This window comes from Symphodus melops (assembly GCF_947650265.1).
Source record: "Symphodus melops genome assembly, chromosome: 16".
Classification (NCBI taxonomy): domain Eukaryota; kingdom Metazoa; phylum Chordata; class Actinopteri; order Labriformes; family Labridae; genus Symphodus; species Symphodus melops.
Window position 1 is genome coordinate 23,852,528 of NC_136706.1, and position 24,023 is coordinate 23,876,550.

General features: G+C 42.8%; 3 long non-coding RNA genes across 3 annotated transcripts in view; 2 read left to right on the forward strand and 1 right to left on the reverse strand.

Moving 5' to 3' along the window:
• LOC306837212 overlaps positions 1-140 on the forward strand; it is a 41,903-nt gene extending 41,763 nt beyond the window's left edge. The window contains exon 2 of the long non-coding RNA XR_013780893.1: positions 49-140. This is a non-coding gene — a long non-coding RNA (uncharacterized lncRNA). The remainder of the gene's footprint in view (positions 1-48) is intronic.
• A 5,521-nt stretch (positions 141-5,661) lies between these two features.
• LOC306837207 lies at positions 5,662-9,246 on the reverse strand. The gene is made up of 3 exons (XR_013780888.1): positions 8,470-9,246; positions 7,164-7,465; positions 5,662-6,934 (listed from the first exon to the last, which is right to left on the reverse strand). It is a non-coding gene; the product is annotated as an uncharacterized lncRNA (long non-coding RNA).
• Positions 7,418-20,100, forward strand: LOC306837213. Its single transcript, XR_013780894.1, has 2 exons — positions 7,418-7,467; positions 19,292-20,100. It is a non-coding gene; the product is annotated as an uncharacterized lncRNA (long non-coding RNA).
• The last annotated feature ends 3,923 nt before the right edge of the window (positions 20,101-24,023 follow it).

Here is a 24,023-nt window from a genome sequence, read left to right on the forward strand (position 1 = left end):
AACTCTGTACGCGCCTCGGTCTTTCAGTACGCTGTACTTTAGATGCAGTCTGTGCGCAGAACAGGACAATCCAGACCGGAAGTCGGTCATGTAAACGCACAGAAAATCCGCTCAATTTCAAATCAAAACGCAATATACGAGTCGCGATGAGTTTCACTCATTTTGTCCGTGTGGATTGGATGATATTGTACATTTTTATATTTCTGTTTGTGGACGGGATTGAACTTAGAGTTTGTGTGTGTGAGACAGTGCACACAATATTCATTGTTGACAATGACTGGCCTGTGGTCTTATGTTAGTTTTATATCCATTTTTGGTCAATATGTTGGTGTGTGACATTTACAGTAAATGTGGCTGAGCAGAGGTCTGTCTGTGTGAGGCTGTACCCATTGAGCCTGTTTCCTCATTTAGTAAGTAGGCTACTAGCCTGTTGTTATGTGGGCACATCCTGTAGCCAAATCGAACTGTCATGGTTATAACTGTTGTTACTTTTCAAAGACTGAGTTCAAGTGACCTCGAATGCCCGGTCAAGTCGATTTGTCCTGAACCACATCATTACGATCAGACCTTATCTGTCAGAACATGCTACGCAGCTCCTGGTTCAGGCTCCTGTGATATCACACATTGACCTCTTCCTACATGCACTATCAAACCACCTGCAGATGATCCAAAATGCAGCAGCACGACCGGTCTTCAACTTATCTCAAAGAGCACATGTCACTCCCCTGTTCATCTTCCTACTCTGGCTCCCGGTTACTGCTCATATCAAATACAAAATTCTGCTGCTCGCTTTCAAAACAGCAACATAAACAACTCCTCCTTAGCTAATCTATATAATCCAGGTCTACACTCCTCCCGCCCTCTACGCTCTGCCAATGAAAGGCGTCTGATCCAACCTTCACAACAGCTCCCCAAGTCTCTAACTAGACTCTTCTCCTCTGTCGGCCCTCACTTCTGGAACAAACTTCCAAACTCTGTTCGACCTGCAGAGTCTCTTTGCACCTTTAAGAAAAAGATAAAGACCCAGCTCTGTATGAACACCTACAAACTTCATGATGATAATGAAGATGGTTTTGTTTGATACTGGAGATTTGAAGACGGTTTCTCTGCTGTCGATGTTGTACTTTGGCCCTGGTCACTTCCTGTCAGCACCTGTGTGTCTGACCAGACTTAACGCTGTTTGTTTGCACTTCCTGACGTTGTGTCCTCCTCTCTAGATCCTGACTTGTGTTGTACTTTCTGTCTGATGTTCATCTCTTTGGATTCTGCGAAGTGAATTGTAGAATTGTAGTTGCCATGACGATGTGCTGTATTTCAGCTGTGCTGTCTGTGTGTGCAGCGTCGGCTGTGCTCCGCTGCTGACATACACACTGCTCTGTGGCGTGAACGTTTGTCTCTGTCGCTGATTGTCAATAAATGAAGTAAAAGTCACTATCATAATAATCTTCTAGGCCATATACTATCCCGAGGTGAGAGCTCAAATGAAGTCCCGAATAGACCAAAAGTCCCCCAAACTAAAAGGTTCAGGGTCTCCTCTTCAAGGAACTAAAAGGTTCCTGTGGTCCGTAGTTGTCTGTTTCCACCGCTGACTGAAGTTCTGGGAAGTTGATTCAAATCCGGCTGTAATGCTTTGCAAATGGTTTCAGTGATTACCAAAGGAAATGAGACGAGTGCAGTGTTTAGTGTTTCCTTACAAGGGAAAGAAGACTCTAATCAATGTTAGAAGAATTAAAGTGGATGCCTCTCTCCCCTCATTTCACCAAACACCTGAGAAACACCTTTAAAGAAATGATATCGACCCCTGCAATTAACTTGTTAAAGTTGGTATTGGGGGAAATTTATATTTGAATGATTTTGACATTTGAACTTTGGAACATCAGATTTTTTTTATTGTGAATACACAAGCTCTGTGTAGGGATCATATCAAAATGATATTTCTGAAAAAGATTTACACCAAAGTTCGAATATAATATAATCAAAGATTAGTCCCTCTTTATTTTGGCCAAACAATACAAACATAAATGTAGAAACCAAGTTAATTTTTTTATCTGCATTAATGAGTTAATAACCTTTAAAATACACTTCTTTAAAACCAAACAAGTTTAAGAGATAAAATTATTTCTATGGATTTTTCTATATCCATCAGAGCTCTACAAGATCATCAGCATACTTTTGGGGGCATTAACAAAGACTCCATACTTCTACACTGTGATAACACAGCAGTGGCCATCGTGAAAAACAACAATTCCCTCTGTCCCAGAAACTATTTCACAAAGTCCTGCACTTCTCAGGCACTCCTCTGAACTCTATTCTCTCCCTCCATCCTCATCAGCGCACAGAAGCCAGACTAAGCTTCTCCACCAAGTCCTTGGACCCTGGTCATCTCAGACTCCAACAACTGTACCGATATGCTTCAGTCTCACAATTAGCTCAGCTACTTTTAAATCGGACTCTTTTGGGGGCAATGATCAGCTCGGGCAGAACTACGCCTGAGACAGAAGCCCCAATCAGAGTCTCACTCTGTCCTGCAAGTCAGTCCATCCTTCCAGACCAGTCTACCTCCAACGTCCTCCTCCATCATAATCATTACCTCAGCATATATTTATCTGTCTCATCATTCAAACCATCTACCATTCAATATGCTATCTTAAACCTCGATGGTTGTGGCGTGGTCCTTGCTAGTAAAAAACATGTTAAAAGTTCACGTTATGACAAGTGTGTGCTTTGAGTCAGGATGAGGTGAAGCTTCTCCACGTACAGGTGACCTCCCCACCACCACTGGATTATAAAACATGCTTACATGAATAATGGGACATGTCAAAGTTAAGATGATATATCATGGATTAAATGAGATTAATAAAAACACACAAGTGTAAAACAAATGCTTCAGAACTCTTTCTGATACTTCAACAAATGTTCCAGAGTCAACGGCCCCTGATGGAGAACGCCGCCGCTCCACGTGTAGATCTACGTTGTATGTTCCAGTTTCCATCCAGCGAGTGTTGGATAAAAGTTGGCTGTTTAATCCTTTTCCTAAATGTTGTAAATAGAAATCTGACTCCTCTAAATAATTACCTTAAATCTCTCTGTGCATTCTTTTGATGGGATGAGAGGAATGACTGGAGACGTCTCTTTCAGGTTAACAGAGTTTATTAACCTGATGAATCAAGAATAGAAGTTACAGAGTCTCTGGGTTCAACACTACGTGTCCCTGACCACAGACAGATACCTGGTCAGTTCATGGAATCTGAGCCCCGACTATCTTTCCCTGAACCCTTTTATACACTAGACAGAGAATATCTAACCAAATCATACATTCAAGAATGTGCAGTTTCCTTCCTCCAATTGGGCAGCTTTCCAAATTATGCGTCTCCTGGGGTTTGGTTCTGTTTCTCTCGTTGGTGCATCATACTCCTGAATCCTTTGTCCAATCTGCACTTCCTACCTGTTTCTTATCATCAACTGACATCTAGTTTAGTAACTAATTCCTTTTAAGCAGAAAACCATTTAAGTGATTAACTATCAAGGCTCATGAAAGTGGGTGAGTGATTAACTGTTCAGTGCTTTAAACTAAACCTTTTTGATTTGGTGAGTGATTCACAGTGAAGGGCAACATCAAACACATGTTGGAATGTGGACTTACTTCTGCAAGCCCTCTTCACACAAACAACTTTATGTACTGAAAAATCAGACAATTAGATGAACACACACAAACCTAGAAAAAACATGATAAAATAACTAGATATAAACGTAAGCAAAAATCATTCATTCTGTGGATATCAAACCTTTCCTTTGGACCGGGTGATGAAACCTTATCTGATTTATTCAACAACACTTTATTGCAGTGAACACATTGAGGATAAGCAGAAAGAGGCCTATTATTCTATCACCAACTTCTTCTTACCCTGTTTGTGTCTTTGAACACATCTATCTACATATGTACATATCGCCCGGCCCCACAGTGACGCCACGTGTGAACAGTCAGAGAGGCTGAGCGCCGTATGACATCACATGACATCACAGTCAGTGTGAGCGGCGTTCATCAGACAAACCAACATGAAGAGACAGAGTTCATTGATCAGACGCTTGGATCCAAAGAGACGAACAACAGAGAGGAAGAAGATGATGAGCGAGGAGACAGGAAGTGAAGACGAACAGCTTCAAGTCAAAACGTGATCACAATCGGCCATTGTTGTTGTAGTCCACCTGCTCGCTCATGACTCTTGACTGTAGGCTGAAGTCGTTGGTCGTGTAAACTCGGCCAGACATCACCAGTTTGTCCGATCTCTTATTTCACTTTTAGTCTGAATTATAACTCTTCTCAGCTTGTTTCCTCTTCTCTTTAATGATGTGTTTTTTTCAGTTCCTCCCTCATCTGTTGAAAAGCTTTCACCACCTTCTGACTCTGATCAGCTGATTGGATGATGGAGTCTGTCAGTTTTTTATCTAGTTCAGGTGTCGCAGTAACTCTGAAGACCATCACGATGAGCCTCAGCAGACCTCTCATGTCCTGGATCAGAACTGCAACTACAGACAAAAGGAATTCATACAGTTTTCTCAGTTCAGATATTTTATTAAGAATCCTCTTAAACTTCTCCGTCTCAGTCTGAGCTGCAGCTGATTCTTCCTCAAACTCTGGGAACAAAGTTTGTATTCTCTGCAGTTCTTCCTTCAGTGGTTCAACGAGCTCCATGAATTCTTTTCCCAACTTTTCAGCTTGTATTGCACTTCCATTCTGTATCATGGTTTTTGACACGTTCGTAGCAACAACAGTGGCACCTCCTGCTGCTGTTATGCCTCCTGCTGCCGTTATTCCTCCTGCTGCTATTATTCCTCCTGCTGCTGTTATTCCTCCTGCTACTAAGCTCAACCCCCCAGTGATTGAAGCGAAAAGAAGTCCGAGTCCCAATCCAACTCCTGCAGTAACAGCTCCAGTCATTCTTGCGATATCTGTGACTGTCAGCATAGATTCAACTCCAGCAGCGATCTTCTTTAACTCTTCGACAATCTGTCTCATCCTTTTTTCTCTGCTGTTGAACTCTTCGATGTACGATGTTTTAAAGAGGAGAAACAGATCAGGAGGAAGCCCTGTACTCCATCTCTGTTCCCTTCCTGCTGTTGGTCTACTTGGCTCTGCCCCCATGTTCCTGAAGTTTCCTGTCACAGTCGGAGGCTGAGTCTGGTTCTGATTGGATCAGGCTCCTCCTCTCTCTGTGGAGACACAAACACTCAGGTGATCACATGACTCTCAGGCAGCTGTTAGAAACATCTGGATGTTGACAACAGCTGTTTGTGAAACTGCACACTGCTACTGTCCAACGTAGTATGAGCTCTGTTCTTCACACTACGTCTGCAGGAACGCCCCTTGTTGAAGGAGGACTTCATGTGTTCATGTCTCCGCCTCCCAGAATAAAAGGACTTCTTATCTACATCATTGTCTCATATGTTTGGTTATGGCTTTGCATTGTTGGAACCAGCACAGACTGAAGATTCTCTACTGAATCACTAAGACTCCGCCCACTCTGCAGGTGAGCATTAATACAAACAACTTGAGTTTAGCGTTAAACAGAAGGACACATGAATCTGACTTCTCCTGATAACGACACTTTTTTATCGTGGGAAACCGGCGTTGCCATGGCAACAGAACAAGTTAGATCTTCAGTCAGGTGAGTCACAGGTGTGGGAGGAGCTTCAGATATGGACATTTATATGATAAATGAACCGTTTGTTTGACCACAATGAAGAACAGGAAACATGTTTACAGACTGCTCGTCATCACTCACAGCTGCAGAGCGTAAAGAAGAGCTGATCGTCTTACCTGTCTGAAGCCTCACACAGGTGAACACAGTGGAGCAGTTAAACCACCACACAGGCGAGAACACCTGAGCAATATAAACACCTCACACAGGTGACCACACCTGAGCAGGTAAAGACACCTCACACAGGTGACCACACCTGAGCAGTAAAAACACCTCACACAGGTGACCACACCTGAGCAATATAAACACCTCACACAGGTGACCACACCTGAGCAGGTAAAAACACCTCACTGAACACTGTTAGACACGTCCCTCACCTCCATGTTACCTGTCCATTAAACCTAACCAGCTCACCTTGTATCTGTCCTATTGGTTGATATACTGTACACACGTGGAGTTATTTGATTGGTTGTCCCTTCCTTACAGATTTTTTATTTAAACCTTCCTTTCAGTTTTGTACCTCCCCGTTTAAATGTTTGTAAATCTGTTTTTTGATCACCTTGATGAACGCTACGAGCCGAAACGCATCGGTCTAAGATGGTTTTACTGAAAACTTTTTGAGATCATTCAAGTTTAATTCTGTTTAAATTGTATCGAGACGCTTTGATATTCAAGACATAAAATATTTTATTAAGAAAAAACACAAGGTGCAGACACGGATCATTTTACAAGCAGCCGCTGGCTTGGATTTGGAAAAGACGGCTCATTTGACTGAGGTAAAAAAAAAAAAAGAAGAGCTGGTGGTCTTACCTGTCTGAAGCCTCACACAGGTGAGCACACCTGAGTGAACAACATCCAAACTCCAAACTGAGGCTGACAGAGCAGGAAGTGAAATGTTTTATTTGTTTCTCTTGACTCTGAGCTCACCTGTTTGAACATGCAGGTCACATGACCACCTGAGAACCTCACCTGCTTCTCTTCTTTTGATTTAATGGCAGGTTGCAACACTAACTTAAAGAGGTGCATAGTGCCACCTCCTGTACCGGAGTAGCTTGAGCTACATGTCCCTACTTTATATTAAATCACAGCTTCCTGTGTTTTCTTGAGTCCCTCTCCTGTTGTTCCTATAAACCCTCAAAGCTCCATTTCCTCCCCGCCTCTCTTATCTGTGGATTGAGCCTCATCCTCTCTTCTCTATATTTGTGCAATGTAACGTGTTCAACATTTTCTTTGACCTAACAGCCATCATGTTAGATTTAACCCTGTACTGTCTCCTGCCTTCTGTTCTTGCTCTTTACACCGTGTGCATTTAGACATCTCTGTATACTGCAGTATTTCCTTCCACTGCGTCGTGGCTATTCATCAAAAAACAAAGATGGGACTAAAAATGTTGATGTTAACAAACAGCCACTGAAGCACTGTTAATGTCACTGCAAAATAACAGTTTACTATAAAATGGCTCACACACCTGTTCTCTCTGTCCCACCTGTATCCTTTCTTTTTGATCAATGCCTTCCTTTCTCCTTTACTAAAAGATCTGTTTGAAACATCTCTGATCTTGGTGGAACTTTCTGTTGTTGCGTCTGCTTTCTTTCCTTTCTCAGCGACATGAGCAGGTACCAACACAATCTGGACATATCACTTCAAATCATGTTTGTCTATCACTTTCTTTCTGGTAAATAACAGATCAGGGTTACTTGATGAAAGCTTAAAGCTCAAATGATATGACCATTTTTCCTCTTTTCTTATTGCTCCCTCGATTTGACCTGTCGACCTCTATTTCACCTGTTGACCTCGATTTGACCTCTCGAGCTCGATTTGACCTCTCAAGCTTGATTTGGCCTCTCGACCTTGATTTGACCTCTCTAGCTGGTTTTTGACCTCTCGAGCTTGATTTGACCTCTCTAGCTGGTTTTTGACCTCTCGAGCTTGATTTGACCTCTCGACCTCGATTTGACCTCTCGAGCTTGATTTGACCTCTAGAGCTTGTTTCTAGAAGGTCAGCACTTTGTTTCTAAGGTTCCTTAACTGTTTACAGGTCTCTTTTAACCAGCACATGTTCTTCTCTCCTCACAGGTTATGTACATTATGCTATATAAGTTTTAAGTCTAATTGCTAATGCTAACTGCACAGGTTTAACATATAATTATGTTTATTCTTAGTCACATAGGGGCTGCCAAATCTTGTTTGGGGGATTATTGTATACAGAGGGGGGGGAGGGGGACAGCGGGTGTGTATTGTAACTAATGTCTTGTGTCCTGCCTGTCTGTATACTGCTACTGGATGCCTTGAATTTCCCTCGGGATCAATAAAGTATCTATCTATCTATCTATCTATCTTGATTTGACCTCTCCAGCTTGATTTAACCTCTCAAGCTGTTTTTTTACCTCTCGAGCTTGATTTGACCTGTCGACCTCGATTTGACCTGTCGACCTCGATTTGACCTGTCGACCTCGATTTGACCTCTCTCGCTGGTTTTGACCTCTCGAGCTTGATTTGACCTCTCAAGCTTGATTTGACCTCTCAAGCTGGTTTTTTACCTCTCGAGCTTGATTTGACCTGTCGACCACGATTTGACCTCTCGAGCTTGATATGACCTCTCGAGCTTGATTTGGCCTCTCGACCTTGATTTGGCCTCTCGACCTTGATTTGACCTCTCTAGCTGGTTTTTGACCTCTCGAGCTTGATTTGACCTCTCTAGCTGGTTTTTGACCTCTCGAGCTTGATTTAACCTCTCGAGCTTGATTTGACCTCTCGAGCTTGATTTGACCTGTCGACCTCGATTTGACCTCTCGAGCTTGATTTGACCTCTAGAGCTTGTTTTGACCTCTCGATCTTGATTTGACCTCTCTAGCTGGTTTTTGACCTCGAGCTTGATTTGACCTCTCCAGCTTGATTTAACCTCTCGAGCTGGTTTTTTACCTCTCGAGCTTGATTTGACCTGTCGACCTCGATTTGACCTGTCGACCACGATTTGACCTCTCGAGCTTGATTTGACCTCTCAAGCTTGATTTGACCTCTCGAGCTTGTGGGATCTCGGCCTGTAGTCCAGCAGTCTCCAAACTTTTCATCCTGTGAGCTCCAAAATCAATCTGTGACAGACTGTGGGCCCTCTCTGTCATGTCTCCAGTGTTTCTTGTATTTCTCGTTGTCTCTGTGCGTTTCTCTCCAGTCTTGATCGCCCTCATTGTCTTCACCTGTGTCGTTATCTCACCTGTGTCTGATTAGCCCTGTGTCTATTCATTCTCAGAGTTCCTGTCCTCTTGTTGTCACTTCATGTTTGGCTGTTGGTCTGTGTCAGATCTTCCCAGTGTCAGTCTTCTTTGTAATTCCTCGTGGCTCCCAGTGTTTTTTTGTGGATATTTTCAGTGGGACATTTTAGATTTCAGTTTAGTACGTTTTGTTTACCTTCATTTTTGATTAGAATAAATACTTTTTTGTTTCTGCACTTTGGCTCCAGTTCCTATATTTACTTACATTGTTGGGCTGCGTGTCTCATCTCTGACCCAGTTTGACACTCCTCAAAGGTTGTGGAATATATTCCTGCAATCAATCAATCAATCAATCTTTATTTATATAGCGTCAATTCATAACAGGCGTTATCTCGAGACACTTTACAAAAGCAGGTAAAGGACCTTACTGTTTGTCTGTTAACATTAACAAAAGAGCAGGTAACAAGACCATGCTCATTGTTATGTTTACAAAAAGCAGGTAAAGGACCTTACTGATGGCTATATTACAAGAGCCCAGCTTAATCCGTCATAGCGTGGCAAGAAAAAACTTCCTTTTAACAGGCAGAAATCTTCAGCAGACCCGGGCTCATGACGGAACAGCCATCTGCTAAACTGTGCTGGGCTTGAAAATGGGATGGGGGAGATGGGACAAGATGCAGAAAGAAGAATAGGATAGGATAGGTTGGGGGGGGGGGGTTGTTTGGGCAGGCCATCCTCACCAACAGTCCGAAGGAACCTAAGAGAGCTCAAGGAACCTAAGAGAGCTCAAAAGGAGAGGTTGGTAACTTGAATATAAAGATAGTGACAAGCAGTAATAAGATATGAAAGCTGGGAGAGAAAGAGGGAGAGAGAGATAAGAGATCCTGGTGCCAGTTCCCCCGGTAGTCTAGGCCTATAGCAGCATAACTATGAGCTGGTCCTAAGCCAGCCCTAACTATAAGATTTATCAAAAAGAAAAGTTTTCAGTCTATTCTTAAAAGTACCTAGTGTGTCTGCCTCCCAGACCCCGACTGGTAGACGATTCCAAAGGAGCGGTGCCTGATAACTAAAGGCTCTACCTCCCATAGTACTTTTAGAGACTATAGGCACCACAAGCAGGCCTGCATTCTGGGAACGTAATGTTCTTGTCGGATAGTACGGTACAATTAACTCTTAAAGATACGATGGTGCCTGACCGTTTAGAGCTTTGTAGGTGAGCAGAAGGATTTTAAATTCTATTCTAGATTTTATAGGGAGTCAATGGAGAGCAGCCAATACAGGAGTAATGTGGTTCCTTTTCCTAGTTCTAGTCAGAACACGAGCTGCAGTGTTTTGGACGAGTTGAAGGGTCTTTAGAGATTTACCATAGCACCCTGCTAAAATAGAATTACAGTAATCCAACCTGGAGGTAACAAATGCATGAACTAATTTTTCAGCATCATTTTGTGACAGGATCTGCCTGATCTTAAAGATATTACGAAGGTGAAAATAAGCTGTCCTTGAAATTTGTTTAATGTAGGAATCAAAGGACATATCCTGATCAAACAGAACTCCTAGGTTCCTAACAGTGGTACTAGAGGCTACGCTAATACTACTAAGGGCCATCATATCGGCAGAGAAAGTCTCTCTAAGGTTCTTAGGTCCAATCACTATAACTTCAGTCTTGTCTGAGTTGAGCAGTAAGAAGTTTCTGGTCATCCAGGTCCTGATGTCCTTGAGGCAGGCTTCTAGTTTACGAAGCTGGTTGGTGTCTTCTGGCTTCATTGCTATGTAGAGCTGAGTATCGTCTGCATAGCAATGAAAGTTCATGGAGTGTTTTCTCATAATACTACCTAGAGGAAGCATATATAATGTAAATAAAATCGGACCAAGCACTGATCCTTGAGGCACTCCATGGCTAACTTTGGTGTACATAGAGGACTCATCATGAACATGCACAAACTGAGATCTGTCTGATAAATAGGATCTAAACCAACTTAAAGCAGTCTCTGTAACTCCAAGCAATTGTTCTAGTCTCTGTAACAGAATCTGATGGTCAATTGTGTCAAAAGCAGCACTAAGATCTAACAGGACAAGCACAGATAGAAGTCCCCTGTCTGAGGCTAACAGAAGATCATTTGTTACTCTAACTAGTCTCAGTGCTATGGTAAGCTCTAAATCCAGACTGAAACTCCTCAAACAGGCTGTTGTTGTGGAGAAAATCAGACAACTGATTAGCTACCACTTTCTCTAAGATCTTGGAGATAAAAGGAAGGTTAGATATAGGTCTATAGTTAGCTAGAGTTCCTGAATCAAGAGTAGGCTTTTTAAGGAGCGGTTTAATTACAGCTACTTTAAATGACTGGGGTACATAACCTGCCGCTAAAGATATATTGATCATATCTAGTATGGAGCTGCTAACTAGGGGAAAGACTTCCTTAAACAGCTTGGTTGGGATTGGATCTAAAAGACAAGTTGACGGTTTAGACGCAGAAATAATCGAATTTAGTTCTGCGAGGTTAATTGGAAAAAAACAGTCGAGGTTAGTATCAGAATTTGGAACCGTTTCTGCCGAATCGAAAATATAGGAGGAATCTGCACTAAGTAAAGGTAGTAAGTTGCTAATTTTGTCTCTAATGTTTAGAATTTTGTCATTGAAAAAGCTGATGAAATCATTACTGCTAAGGGCTAAAGGAATAGATGGCTCAAATGAACTATGACTCTCTGTCAGCCTGGCTACAGTGCTGAAGAGGTATCTAGGGTTGTTTTTATTTTCTTCAATAAGAGACGAGTAATAGGCAGTGCGGGCCTGCCGTAGAGCTTTCATAAATCTATTATGACTATCTGGCCAAATTAAACGAGATTCTATCGTTTTGGTGGAGCGCCAAATTCTTTCACATTTACGTGACGTTAGTTTTAGAGTACGGGTTTCTAAGTTGTACCATGGAGCTGATCTCTGTCGTTTGATTGGCTTCTGTTTTAGGGGGGCGATTGAATCCAGAGTAACTCTCAGTGAATCCACCGCACTATCTACAAACTGATCTAGCTGAGAGGGACTAAAGTGATTATAGGAGTTTTCAACTAGGTTAGAGGATGGAACAGAAACAAAGGCAGCTGAAATAGCTTCCTTAAATTTAGCTACAGCATTATCATTTAAATTTCTAGAGAGCACTTTTTTATTAAGAGGAGTTAAGGTTGGTACAAAGAAATCAAACACAATCAACACAACTACACGTGTCCCACTCAACACCCTAACTGTCTCTGCTGCAGTCAGCGTGTCCACCTGTAACCCAAACAGACCCGCCCACATTTACGACCTCTCAAATCAAATAACCCGACACACACACCAAAATGTTTGAAACCTCTCGATAAAGGTGATAAATTAGAGAGTTGCTTCAAATGTCCGTGTCATGTGATGATCAGCTTCAGTTCAATAGAAACACGTTATGAGGCTTTCAGGTTCATTAAGTGACCACGTAGAGACGATGTACACATGTTCAACACTAACCTGTTTACAGTCTACCTGATGACATCACAGGAGGACGACAGAAGGCCACGCCTCCAACACGTTTAGAAACAATAAATCCATGAAGAAGAACGTCATGGGAGCTCCCACAGGTTCTCCTGAGGGCTCTCTGCGTCACCTGGACTCTTTGTGAACCCTGAAACTGCATCTAGCTCCTTCAAAGACCAGGTCATGGCTCACTCTTTGACCCCAAGAGGTCACTTCAAGGTCACTTCCTGAATCCTTGTTTAGTTAAGAAAAAGGTCCAATCAAACCTTGAGTCCAGTTTGAAGTGTAAACAGAGATTTTATTTGCAGGTTATAAAGGTGAACAGTGACATTAGAATAGTGAGCGTGCAGTTAAAACACATTTTCAATCCAGAGCGTGACGCTGCTGCATAAAGAGTTTGGAGCTGAAGCTGATCTCCGCCTCGTGTCCTCGTTGGCTCTTTAAGTAAACAATCAGAGTCACATAAAAGCTCATCACACTTTGAAATACATGTTCAACAAGACGACTATATGAAGGCTATCAACCCGTTTCACTGACAGATTACAGATGTTACAGGGGCTCCAGCTCTGCTGTCACTCAGCGTTTCACCTTTTCTCGAACACACTGGAAGTCTCACACTGATTTGATGTTCCAGAGTCGACGCCCTCTGATGGAGAACGCCGCCGCTCCACGTGTAGATCTACGCTGTTGGATGTTCCAGTTTCCATCCAGCGAGCTTCTTCTTACCCTGTTTGTGTCTTTGAACACATCTATCTACATATGTACATATCGCCCGGCCCCACAGTGACGCCACGTGTGAACAGTCAGAGAGGCTGAGCGCCGTATGACATCACATGACATCACAGTCAGTGTGAGCGGCGTTCATCAGACAAACCAACATGAAGAGACAGTTAGAGTTCATTGATCAGACGCTTGGATCCAAAGAGACGAACATCAGAGAGGAAGAAGACGAGCGAGGGGACAGGAAGTGAAGACGAACAGCTTCAAGTCAAAACACGATCACAATCGGCCATTGTTGTTGTAGTCCACCTGCTCGCTCATGACTCGACTGTAGGCTGAAGTCGTTGGTCGTGTAAACTCGACCAGACATCACCAGTTTGTCCGATCTCTGATTTCACTTTTAATCTGAATCTGAACTCTTCTCATCTTGTTTCCTCTTCTCTTCTGTGATCTGGTTTTTTAGTTCCTCCCTCATCTGTTGAAAAGCTTCCACCACCCTCTGACTCTGATCAGCTGATTGGATGATGGAGTCAGTCAGTTTTTCATATCGTTCAGGTGTCGCAGTAACTCTGAAGATTGACACAATGAGCATCAGCAGTTTTCTCATCACCTGGGTCAGAGCTACAACTGCAGACAAAGTCCTTTTATTTAGTATTCTCAGTTCAGATATTTTATTAAGAATCCTCTTAAACTCCTTCGTGTCAGTCTGAGCTGCAGCTGATTTTTCCTCAAACTCTGGGAACAAATTTTGTATTGTCTGCAGTTCTTCCTTCAGTGGTTCAACGAGCTCCATGAATTCTTTTCCCAACTTTTCAGCTTGTTTTGCACTTCCATCCTCTTTCATGGTTTTTGACATCTTCTTAAATACATTAGTACCTCCAATCCTTGCTACTGCTGCTATTCCTGCTACTGCTATTCCTCCCGCTACTATTCCTCCTACTGCTATTCCGGCTGCTGCCATTCCTCCTCCTGCTACTATTCCTCCTGCTACTATTCCTCCTGCAGCTGCTGCTATTATTCCTCTTGCTGCTAAGCTCCTCCCCCCGGTGAATGGATTTGTGTCTTTCTGCATTTTTTTAACTTCTGCAGCGATCTCCTCTAACTCTTCTACAATCTGTCTCATCCTGTTTTCTCTGCTGTTGAACTCTTCGATGTACGAAGTTTTATGCTCAGTGAGCTTGTTAAAGAGAGACAGATCAGGAGGAAGCACTATACTCTGTCTCCTTCCTGCTGTCGGTTCACTTGGCGTTGGCTCCATGTTCCTGAAGTTTCCTGTCACAGTCGGAGGCTGAGTCTGGTTCTGATTGGATCAGGCTCCTCCTCTCTCTGTGAAGACACAAACACTCAGGTGATCACATGACTCTCAGGCAGCTGTTAGAAACATCTGGATGTTGACAACAGCTGTTTGTGAAACTGCACACTGCTGCTGTCAAACGTAGTATGAGCTCTGTTCTTCACACTACGTCTGCAGGAACGCCCTTTGTTGTAGGAGGACTTCATGTGTTCATGTCTCCCTCCCAGAATAAAAGGACTTCTTATCTACATCATTATTGTCTCATATGTTTGGTTATGGCTTTGCATTGTTGGAACCAGCACAGACTGAAGATTCTCTACTGAATCACTAAGACACCCGGGTATTTATGTCAGACTGAGGATCTCACCTGATTGGTCCAACTACACTACGTACTGCACTTTGGACCAATCAGGACAAACTACGAGTGTAGGAGGTTTGTGAACAGACTTGACCTTTACAGTCAGCCAGCCAATAGAAACTCAGCTTCATTCTGAAGGTTCAAATCAAGTTTCTTCTTCTCTGTGGAATAAAAAAACAGTTCTTTGTTTCCTCGTGTGACATCCTGACTTTGTTCTCAGAGTTTACGTTCAGATGTGTCATCATTGAGTTTCTTATGAACACACTTGTGTGTCTCAGCTCACTGACTGTTTCTTCAATATTATTAACCTGCACAACCTCAGCTGATCCCTTCAAAATAAAAGATGCAATAAAACAAATACATTGAAGTGCTGTTCTCTTCTGTCTCAGTAAACGAGACACATGAGAGTAAAAACAAACGTTCATGTTTAACAGTGAGTGTGAGTGTGGTCGTGCAGGAAGTCCACACACAAAGGTGTCATGGTGTCCGCTCAATGATTGATGGATTATTACCTGATCAAGTCCAAAAGTCCTCTGCTGGTGACAGAAAGTCCTCAAAGGTGTCTTCATCAGCCAAGCTCCGCCCACTCTGCAGGTGAGCATTAATACAAACAACTTGAGTTCAGTGTTAAACAGAAGGACACATGAATCTGACTTCTCCTGATAACGACTTCATGAAGTCATTATCTGGAAATCTTTGAGAATTACCTCGTCATCAGGGGAAACCGGCGTTGCTATGGCAACAGATCAAGTAAAATCTAATAAAACAAACAAATATAGATCTTCAGTCAGGTGAGTCACACAGGTGTGGGAGGAGCTTCAGATATGGACATTTATATGATAAATTAACCGTTTGTTTGACCACGATGAAGAACAGGAAACATGTTTACAGACTGCTCGTCATCACTCACAGCTGCAGAGCGTAAAGAAGAGCTGATCGTCTTACCTGTCTGAAGCCTCACACAGGTGAACACAGCGGAGCAGGTCAACACACCTCTCACACACTCCAGAGTAAAGACGATCGGCAGACAGAATCACCTGTAAGTCCAATAATCAGACTTTGATCCGGTTTAATGTTTAACTTCTTGGACCCGATCCTCTTCGGTCTTGTCACATCCTTCCTCCTCAGCCTATCCCTGCTTAGTTTCTGAACAGTAAGCCCCGCCCTCTCCACTCAGCTCCGCCCACTCTCCCTTAAACTTAGGGTACATCCCAAGTGTCTTATTTGCACCGAGTGTCCTCCGAGTTGTCTCCTCCTCTTGCGTCTTAGCCCCGCCCACCAGAGATGCACGGAGGAAACGAAGCCGAGGAGAGAGGACCGAGGAAATCAGCTTTAAGACACATGAGACGTTGTTTCCTCGACAGCGTCACATGACGCCACATCAGCTGATCACGTTCAGCTGTCAATCAGCCGAACAGCTGTTTATGTCCACACACACACACACACACACACACACACACACACTGTATTATTTCTAATCAAACACACACACACTGTATTATTTCTAGTCAAACACAGTTACAGTGTTTAGTGTCTTTACCTGATAAAAAAACACCTGAAGAACAACATGCAGTCTGTTTCAAACCAAAAGGACAGTTTGTACTGACTCAAAGATTTCATTTTGAATTGTCTATAATTATTGATTATTATTAAACAGTTTTGACTTAACCTAGCCTGTATTTAGACAATGAACTCTGTATTTTATAAACGGATATTTATGTGTCAGGATACAGTGTGTGTGTGTGTGTGTGTGTGGACATAAACAGCTGTTCGGCTGATTGACAGCTGAACGTGATCAGCTGATGTGGCGTCATGTGACGCTGTCGAGGAAACGACGTCTCATGTGTCTTAAAGCTGATTTCCTCGGTCCTCTCTCCTCGGCTTCGTTTCCTCCGTGCGTCTCTGGTGGGCGGGACTAAGACGCAAGTAGAGGAGACAACTCGGAGGACACTCTATGCAAATAAGACACTTGGGATCCACCCTCTGTCACCTGAGTATTTATGTCAGACTGAGGATCTCACCTGATTGGTCCAACACACTGCACTTTGGACCAATCAGGACAAACTACGAGTGTAGGAGGTTTGTGAACAGACTTGACCTTTACAGTCAGTCAGCCAATAGAAACTCAGCTTCATTCTGAAGGTTCAAATCAGGTTTCTTCTTCTCTGTGGAATAAAAAAACAGTTCTTTGTTTCCTCGTGTGACATCCTGACTTTGTTCTCAGAGTTTACGTTCAAATGTGTCATCATTGAGTTTCTTATGAACACACTTGTGTGTCTCAGCTCACTGACTGTTTCTTCAATATTATTAACCTGCACAACCTCAGCTGATCCCTTCAAAATAAAAGATGCAATAAAACAAATACATTGAAGTGCTGTTCTCTTCTGTCTCAGTAAACGAGACACATGAGAGTAAAAACAAACGTTCATGTTTAACAGTGAGTGTGGTCGTGCAGGAAGTCCACACACAAAGTTCAGCTGCAGTCTGAAGGTGTCATGGTGTCCGCTCAATGATTGATGGATTATTACCTGATCAAGTCCAAAAGTCCTCTGCTGGTGACAGAAAGTCCTCAAAGGTGTCTTCATCAGCCAGGCTCTGCCCACTCTGCAGGTGAGCATTAATACAACATGAGTTCAGCGTTAAACAAAAGGACACATGAATCTGACTTCTCCTGATAACGACTTCATGAAGTCATTATCTGGAAATCTTTGAGAATTAACTCATTATCGTGGGAAACCGGCGTTGCTATGGCAACAGATCAAGTAAAATCAAATAAATCAAACAAATATAGATCTTCAGTCAGGTGAGTCACACAGGTGTGGGAGGAGCTTCAGATATAGACATTTATATGATAAATTAACCGTTTGTTTGACCACGATGAAGAACAGGAAACATGTTTACAGACTGCTCGTCATCACTCACAGCTGCAGAGCGTAAAGAAGAGCTGATCGTCTTACCTGTCTGAAGCCTCACACAGGTGAACACAGCGGAGCAGGTCAACACACCTCTCACACACTCCAGAGTAAAGACGATCAGCAGACAGAATCACCTGTAAGTCCAATAATCAGACTTTGATCCGGTTTAATGATTAACCTCTTGGACCCGATCCTCTTCGGTCTTGTCACGTCCTTCCTCCTCAGCCTATCCCTGCTCAGTTTCTCAACAGTAAGCCCCGCCCCTCCACTCAGCTAGATAGATAGATGATAGATTGGAAATTGAGCTCAGCTGAATCTATTGACTATAATGATGATGCTGAGTAAACAGACAAAGTGAACTTTGAGTGCAGGGATAATAAAGTTAACATGAGCAGCAGAAGAGACAGAGGTGATCATGAGGACAGGTCTCTGCTTGCTGTTGATCAGTGTTATGTCTTTCAGTAGGACAGACTTCCTGTATCTGTCCTTGTGACAGCAGAGTTGGATCAGTCTGTTAGAGAAGCTGCTCCGCTGACTGTCCAGTAGGTGGTGCAGAGTCTGATCAGGATCATCCATCATGGATATCAGTTTGTTCAGAGTCCTCCTCTCTGCCACCTCTACATAAGAGTCCAGCTCACAGCCTGTCACAGAGCAGGCCTTCTTAATGAGCTCGTCCGGTCTCTTCATGTCTCCGGCTCCAGCACTGCTCCCCCAACAGACCACAGCAGAGAAAAGTGCACTGGCTACAACAGACAGGAAGAAGATCTCCAACATCTTGCTGCACATGTTCCTCAGCTTCCTCAGAAAGTAGAGTCTGCTCCTCCCCTTCTTGTGCACAGCCGGAGTGTTGGCTTTCCACTTCAGCCTGTTGTCCATGTTGATGCTCACGTACTTGTACTCCTTAACCACAGTCACGTCCTCTCCCAGGGTGCACAGCGGTGATGGCTCTGTCCTCTTCCTTCTGATCACCAGCTCTCTGGTCTTGTCCACATTCAGAATCAGGCGATTAGTCGCAGTCCACTTCACAAAGTTATCCACCAGCGCCCCGTTCTCCTCCTCTCGCCCATCACGTATACACCCCACCACTGCAGAATCATCAGAAATCTTCTGTGGATGGCACGACCTGGAGTTGTACTGAGGTGTTACAAGGTGAAGAGGAAAGGAGACAACACAGTCTCCTGTGGAGCTCCTGTACTGCTCTCCACCAGTTCAGACTGAACACTGTCCAGTCGGACAAACTGTGGTCTGTCTGTGAGGTAGTCAGTAATCCAGGAGGTGAGGGACGAGTCCACCCCCATCGTCTGCAGCTTCTCCTCCAGCAGCTGGCTTCTTCTCCAGCTCTCACAGCTTTGGTTTGAAGCACAGCTGAACATCTCTCCTCTTCTTTCACTGCAGTTTCACCAACAAACCAGAGCCGTTCACTTTGACACGTTCAAGTCCAGAACATGTACAACAAGTCTCCTTTTCTTTCTGTTTGTTACTTTACATTTACATTCATCCCTGAGAGGCGACAATCAGACGTGCCAAATAACAAACACTGTCTTCAACAACATTTTTAATGTGTCACTTTGAAACCATACAACCATGCAGTGTAGTGAAGCAGGAATGTGCACGGCCAATCAAATCCCAAACAGTCCATGAACCAGCCAACAACACGTCTCTATTGCACTTGATGTTATTGACCACTAGATGTCCTACTTGAGCTCTGTGTCGTTGAAGCCTCGAGTAATTAACCATTTGTTGACTCAAGTGTTGAAGCCAGGAGCGCCGTAGTGGGAGGGGGGGGGAGTGACTACCCAGGGTCCATGTGGGGAGGGGGGCCCTTAATGGGCCTGAAACAATAATGTATTTTTAATCAAACTTTATTGTTAATCATTTATGTCAGTATATTTTTAATTCAGTAATCTCTACAATAAGATCACGTTTAGACATTAAAAGCCTTTAGAACATGAACTACAGCAAGTTAAGAAGTCAAACAATGCTGCAAGAAATGGTTCAAATGTTTTAAAGGTAAATATATTAGTAAGTTTAAATTATTTTTGAACAATGTGAAAATATAGTTTATTTTATTCCCATTTTCAGGGTGTAAAACAAATAGTTTAAAGTTTAAAATGGGTCATTTGTGTGATGGAGGTGTGGATATAGAAATTCTCCGTGGTTAGTTTTTGCTGTGGTAGGGGCCCAATGTTAAATCTTTTCCTGGGGCCCGGCGTTCCTGGTCGAAGCTTCAACAAAGCCTCGATCAGCCGTCACTGCTCTTCAGCTTGTGTTACCCACAAACCCATCCAAAGTGCCCACTGACTATTAGGGTTTAAGGTTTAGCTCCGAGAGTCACGGGGCGTCAAGAAGAAACTGAGTAAAAAGAGTTTGAAAGATTTTATGAAATTTATTAAAAATTCAAAAATAAAACCTGATGAAGTCTTTTAAAACTCCAAAACAAATGAGTAAATTAAGAAATATGAAATAAAAGTTAAAATACCAAAAATATCAAACCCAGTGAATGAACACTTAGATGTTTTCAAAGGTTTCCGTCTCAGAGTCTAAAGTTCCCAAAAGGTGAATTTTTGATTCAGAGCGACGTGTCTGTTAGCAAGAGCAAAAAAGATGATCAACATTTCAAAGTTCAAACTAAAGCATCTTCAAACCACACACTATCACATCGCTCAGGACATGATGCACTAAGTTCATCCATTTACAGGTTATCTCACCACAAGCACTTAAATTCATCACATCATGCTAGCATGGATCATGGTCTATGTAAAAGCAATCACAAGCAGTTATGATTACATGATACATGGAAAAATCTCCTCATGGACTCCACCTCCAGACTAGAGAGAAACTTTGGAGCAGGTCCACCATTTTATTCTCTCTACAGAGGAGTGATGTCTGCTGAGAAAACTCAGGGGGCGGGGCTTATTACATTTAAAGAGACACACACTAAAACAGAGCGTTCAGAGAAAGCTGGTTTCTACAGGGTCACAAACCTCCTCTGCTGCTTGATTCATGTTCCTTGTTATTTTTAGCAAACAAAAATAAGACCTTGTGTTCCAGGTGATTTTTAAGCTCCCTGGCATTAACAGACATTAAAGACAATATGATATTTTCACACAGAGAAATGTCAGATCAGGTGAACTAAAGTCATCATGAGCAGTGAACAGTTCACAGCTACACAGACACAGGAAGGAGCTGAAAGACACTCAAACATTTACAGAACAGATGAGAGCTCAAAGTACCGCCCATGAAGTTTGATTGACAGGTGACGATTATCATATCTCAGCAACGAGCAGGAATAAAAATGTTATTGCTTTCATACAAAGCAATAAAAGAATGGAACAGTGTTCCCCACAAACTCAAAGCACATACAGACTTTCTCTCACAACACATTAAGAAATGGATTATAAATAACCAACCATGCTCACATTAGTTTTATTCTCCTGCATGTGTTTCCTCTCAGTATTCAGTATTTGAACTTTAACAATGCAAACATTATTTTAAATGTAGCCTTGAAGCCTCCTATGAATCTATATGTTTTATTGTGTGTGTATTCTGTGTTGACCTTCTTGGGGACTACAGATGGAAATTAGCACCTAAACTAATAAACTAAACTCAAACTGAAGTTTGAGGCAGTGAGCTTCATCAGATCACTGATGTCCTCGGTCAGAACTGTAATTTCAAACAAAGTCCTTTTTTTCAGTTCACTCAGTTCAGAGATTTTATCAAGAATCTTCTTAATCCTATTCGTCTCAGTCTGAGTTCCAGGTGATGTTTTCTCCAACAAAGTTTGTATTTTCTGCAGTCGTTCCTTCAGTGGTTCAACGATCTCCAGGAATTCCTTTACCAACTTTCTAGCTTGTTTTGCACTTCCATCCTCTTTGATGGCTTTTGACACGCCTTTAGCAGCAACAGTGACACCTCCTGCTGCTGCTACTATTACTCCTACTCCTGTTAAGCTCAACCCTGCGGTGAATGGAGCGGCAATAATTGCGACTCCCAATCCAACTCCTGCAGCAACAGCTCCAGTCGTTGCAGCTATTTTTGTGTCTCTCTCCATCTTTTCATGTTCAGCAGTGATCTTCTCTAACTCTCTTACAATCTCTGTCATCCTTTCTTCTCTGCTGTTGAACTCTTCGATGTACGAAGTTATATTTTTGAAGAACTCTTCGATGTATGAAGTTATATTATTGAAGAACTGTTCGATGTACAAAGTTTTGTTATTGAAGAGGGACAAATCAGGAGGAAGCTCTATACTCCATCTCCGTCTCCTTCCTGCTGTCGGTTCACTTGGCGTTGGCTCCATGTTCCTGAAGTTTCCTGTCACAGTCGGAGGCTGAGTCTGGTTCTGATTGGATCAGGCTCCTCCTCTCTCTGTGGAGACACAAACACTCAGGTGATCACATGACTCTCAGGCAGCTGTTAGAAACATCTGGATGTTGACAACAGCTGTTTGTGAAACTGCACACTGCTACTGTCCAACGTAGTATGAGCTCTGTTCTTCACACTACGTCTGCAGGACCGCCCCTTGTTGTAGGAGGACTTCATGTGTTCATGTCTCCGCCTCTAAGAATAAAAGGACTTCTTATCTCCATCATTATTGTCTCATATGTTTAGTTATGGCTTTGCATTGTTGGAACCAGCACAGACTGAAGATTCTCTACTGAATCACTAAGACACCTGGGTATTTATGTCAGACTGAGGATCTCACCTGATTGGTCCAACTACACTACGTACTGCACTTTGGACCAATCAGGACAAACTACGAGTGTAGGAGGTTTGAGAAAAAACTTGACCTTTACAGTCAGTCAGCCAATAGAAACTCAGCTTCATTCTGAAGGTTTAAATCAGGTTTCTTCTTCTCTGTTGAATAAAAAAACAGTTCTTTGTTTCCTCGTGTGACATCCTGACTTTGTTCTCAGAGTTTATGTTCAAATGTGTTTCCATGAACCTCACACCGTCTGTGTCATTCTTAATAAATGCATCTGAAATCAATTCTTAACTTTAGTTTTCATTCTTCTAATTCAGAGTTCTGGCATTTAAAGTTTTAACTGGTATGATGTAATTTCCTGTCATGTTTTGTAAATGTTGCTGTACATTGAGAACATTGCACAAGCTGGATTCGAAGAAAATCGTGACACAAATGGAAATCGCAATTTCTGCCAGAAAAATCGCAAGTCAATCTTTTCCTAAAATCGTTCATCCTTAAAAAGGGCATCAGTCCAGAGAGTTCTGTCAGTTTCCTTGTTTCTCATATCATAAAGGGGTTGTGTCCCACTAATTTTTCACACACAGAAACACCACTGTTCATAGTTGACCTCTGACTTTAAGATTGTTCTTCTCATTGATCATAGTAGCGGTCACTCACCTGATCTACGTCACTTTCCGGTCACCCTTAGTTTAAATGTTTGTGCAGGATGGTCCCGTGTCTGCAGGAGGTCAGCACCACTGATGCACTTGTTTTTCACTTCTCATCAGTTTCGGTTTCTTGTGCTGCGTTCAGGTGCTGCTCGGTGCTTCTAGTTTCTTTGACTTGTGTTGAGTTGAGAAGGTGTGAATGTTGTCAGAACAAACAAACAGTGTGATGTGTGAATGTGTCTGTTAGGAGTTACATTGATGTGGAACACGTGAATGAATCCAAACCAGCAGAAGTCAGAGGAGGACAGAGATGTTGTAGTTGGGAGCGTGACAGCAGAGAGGGCACTTATTGTGTATGAAGTGTTGGAAGCAGAGAAGGTGTGTCCTTCCCTTCATTGGATGATTTGAGCACGTGGTGTGATGAAGTGAATGAAGTGTGTGAGGAGAAAGCAGGAACATGATTCACTGAGTGTTGCTGCTCACATCCATAAATCCTCTGCAGCCAGGACTCAAGCACAGTGTGTGTTTCCTCAGAGCTGGCTTCTTCTCCAGCTCTCACAGCTTTGGTTTGAAGCACAGCTGAACATCTCTCCTCTTCTTTGACTGCAGTTTCACCAACAAACCAGAGCCGTTCACTTTGACACCTTCAAGTCCAGAACATGTGCAACAAGTCTCCTTTTCTTTCTGTTTGTGACTTTACATTTACATTCATCCCTGAGAGGCGACAATCAGACGTGCCAAATAACAAACACTGTCTTCAACAACACTTTTAATGTGTCACTTTGAAACCATACAACCATGCAGTGTAGTGAAGCAGGAATGTGCACGGCCAATCAAATCCCAAACAGTCCATGAACCAGCCAACAACACGTCTCTATTGCACTTGATGTTATTGACCACTAGATGTCCTACTCGAGCGTGTAATGAACCATTTGTTGACTGTGTTGAATCCAGGAGCGTCTTGGGGGGGGGGGGGGGGGGGG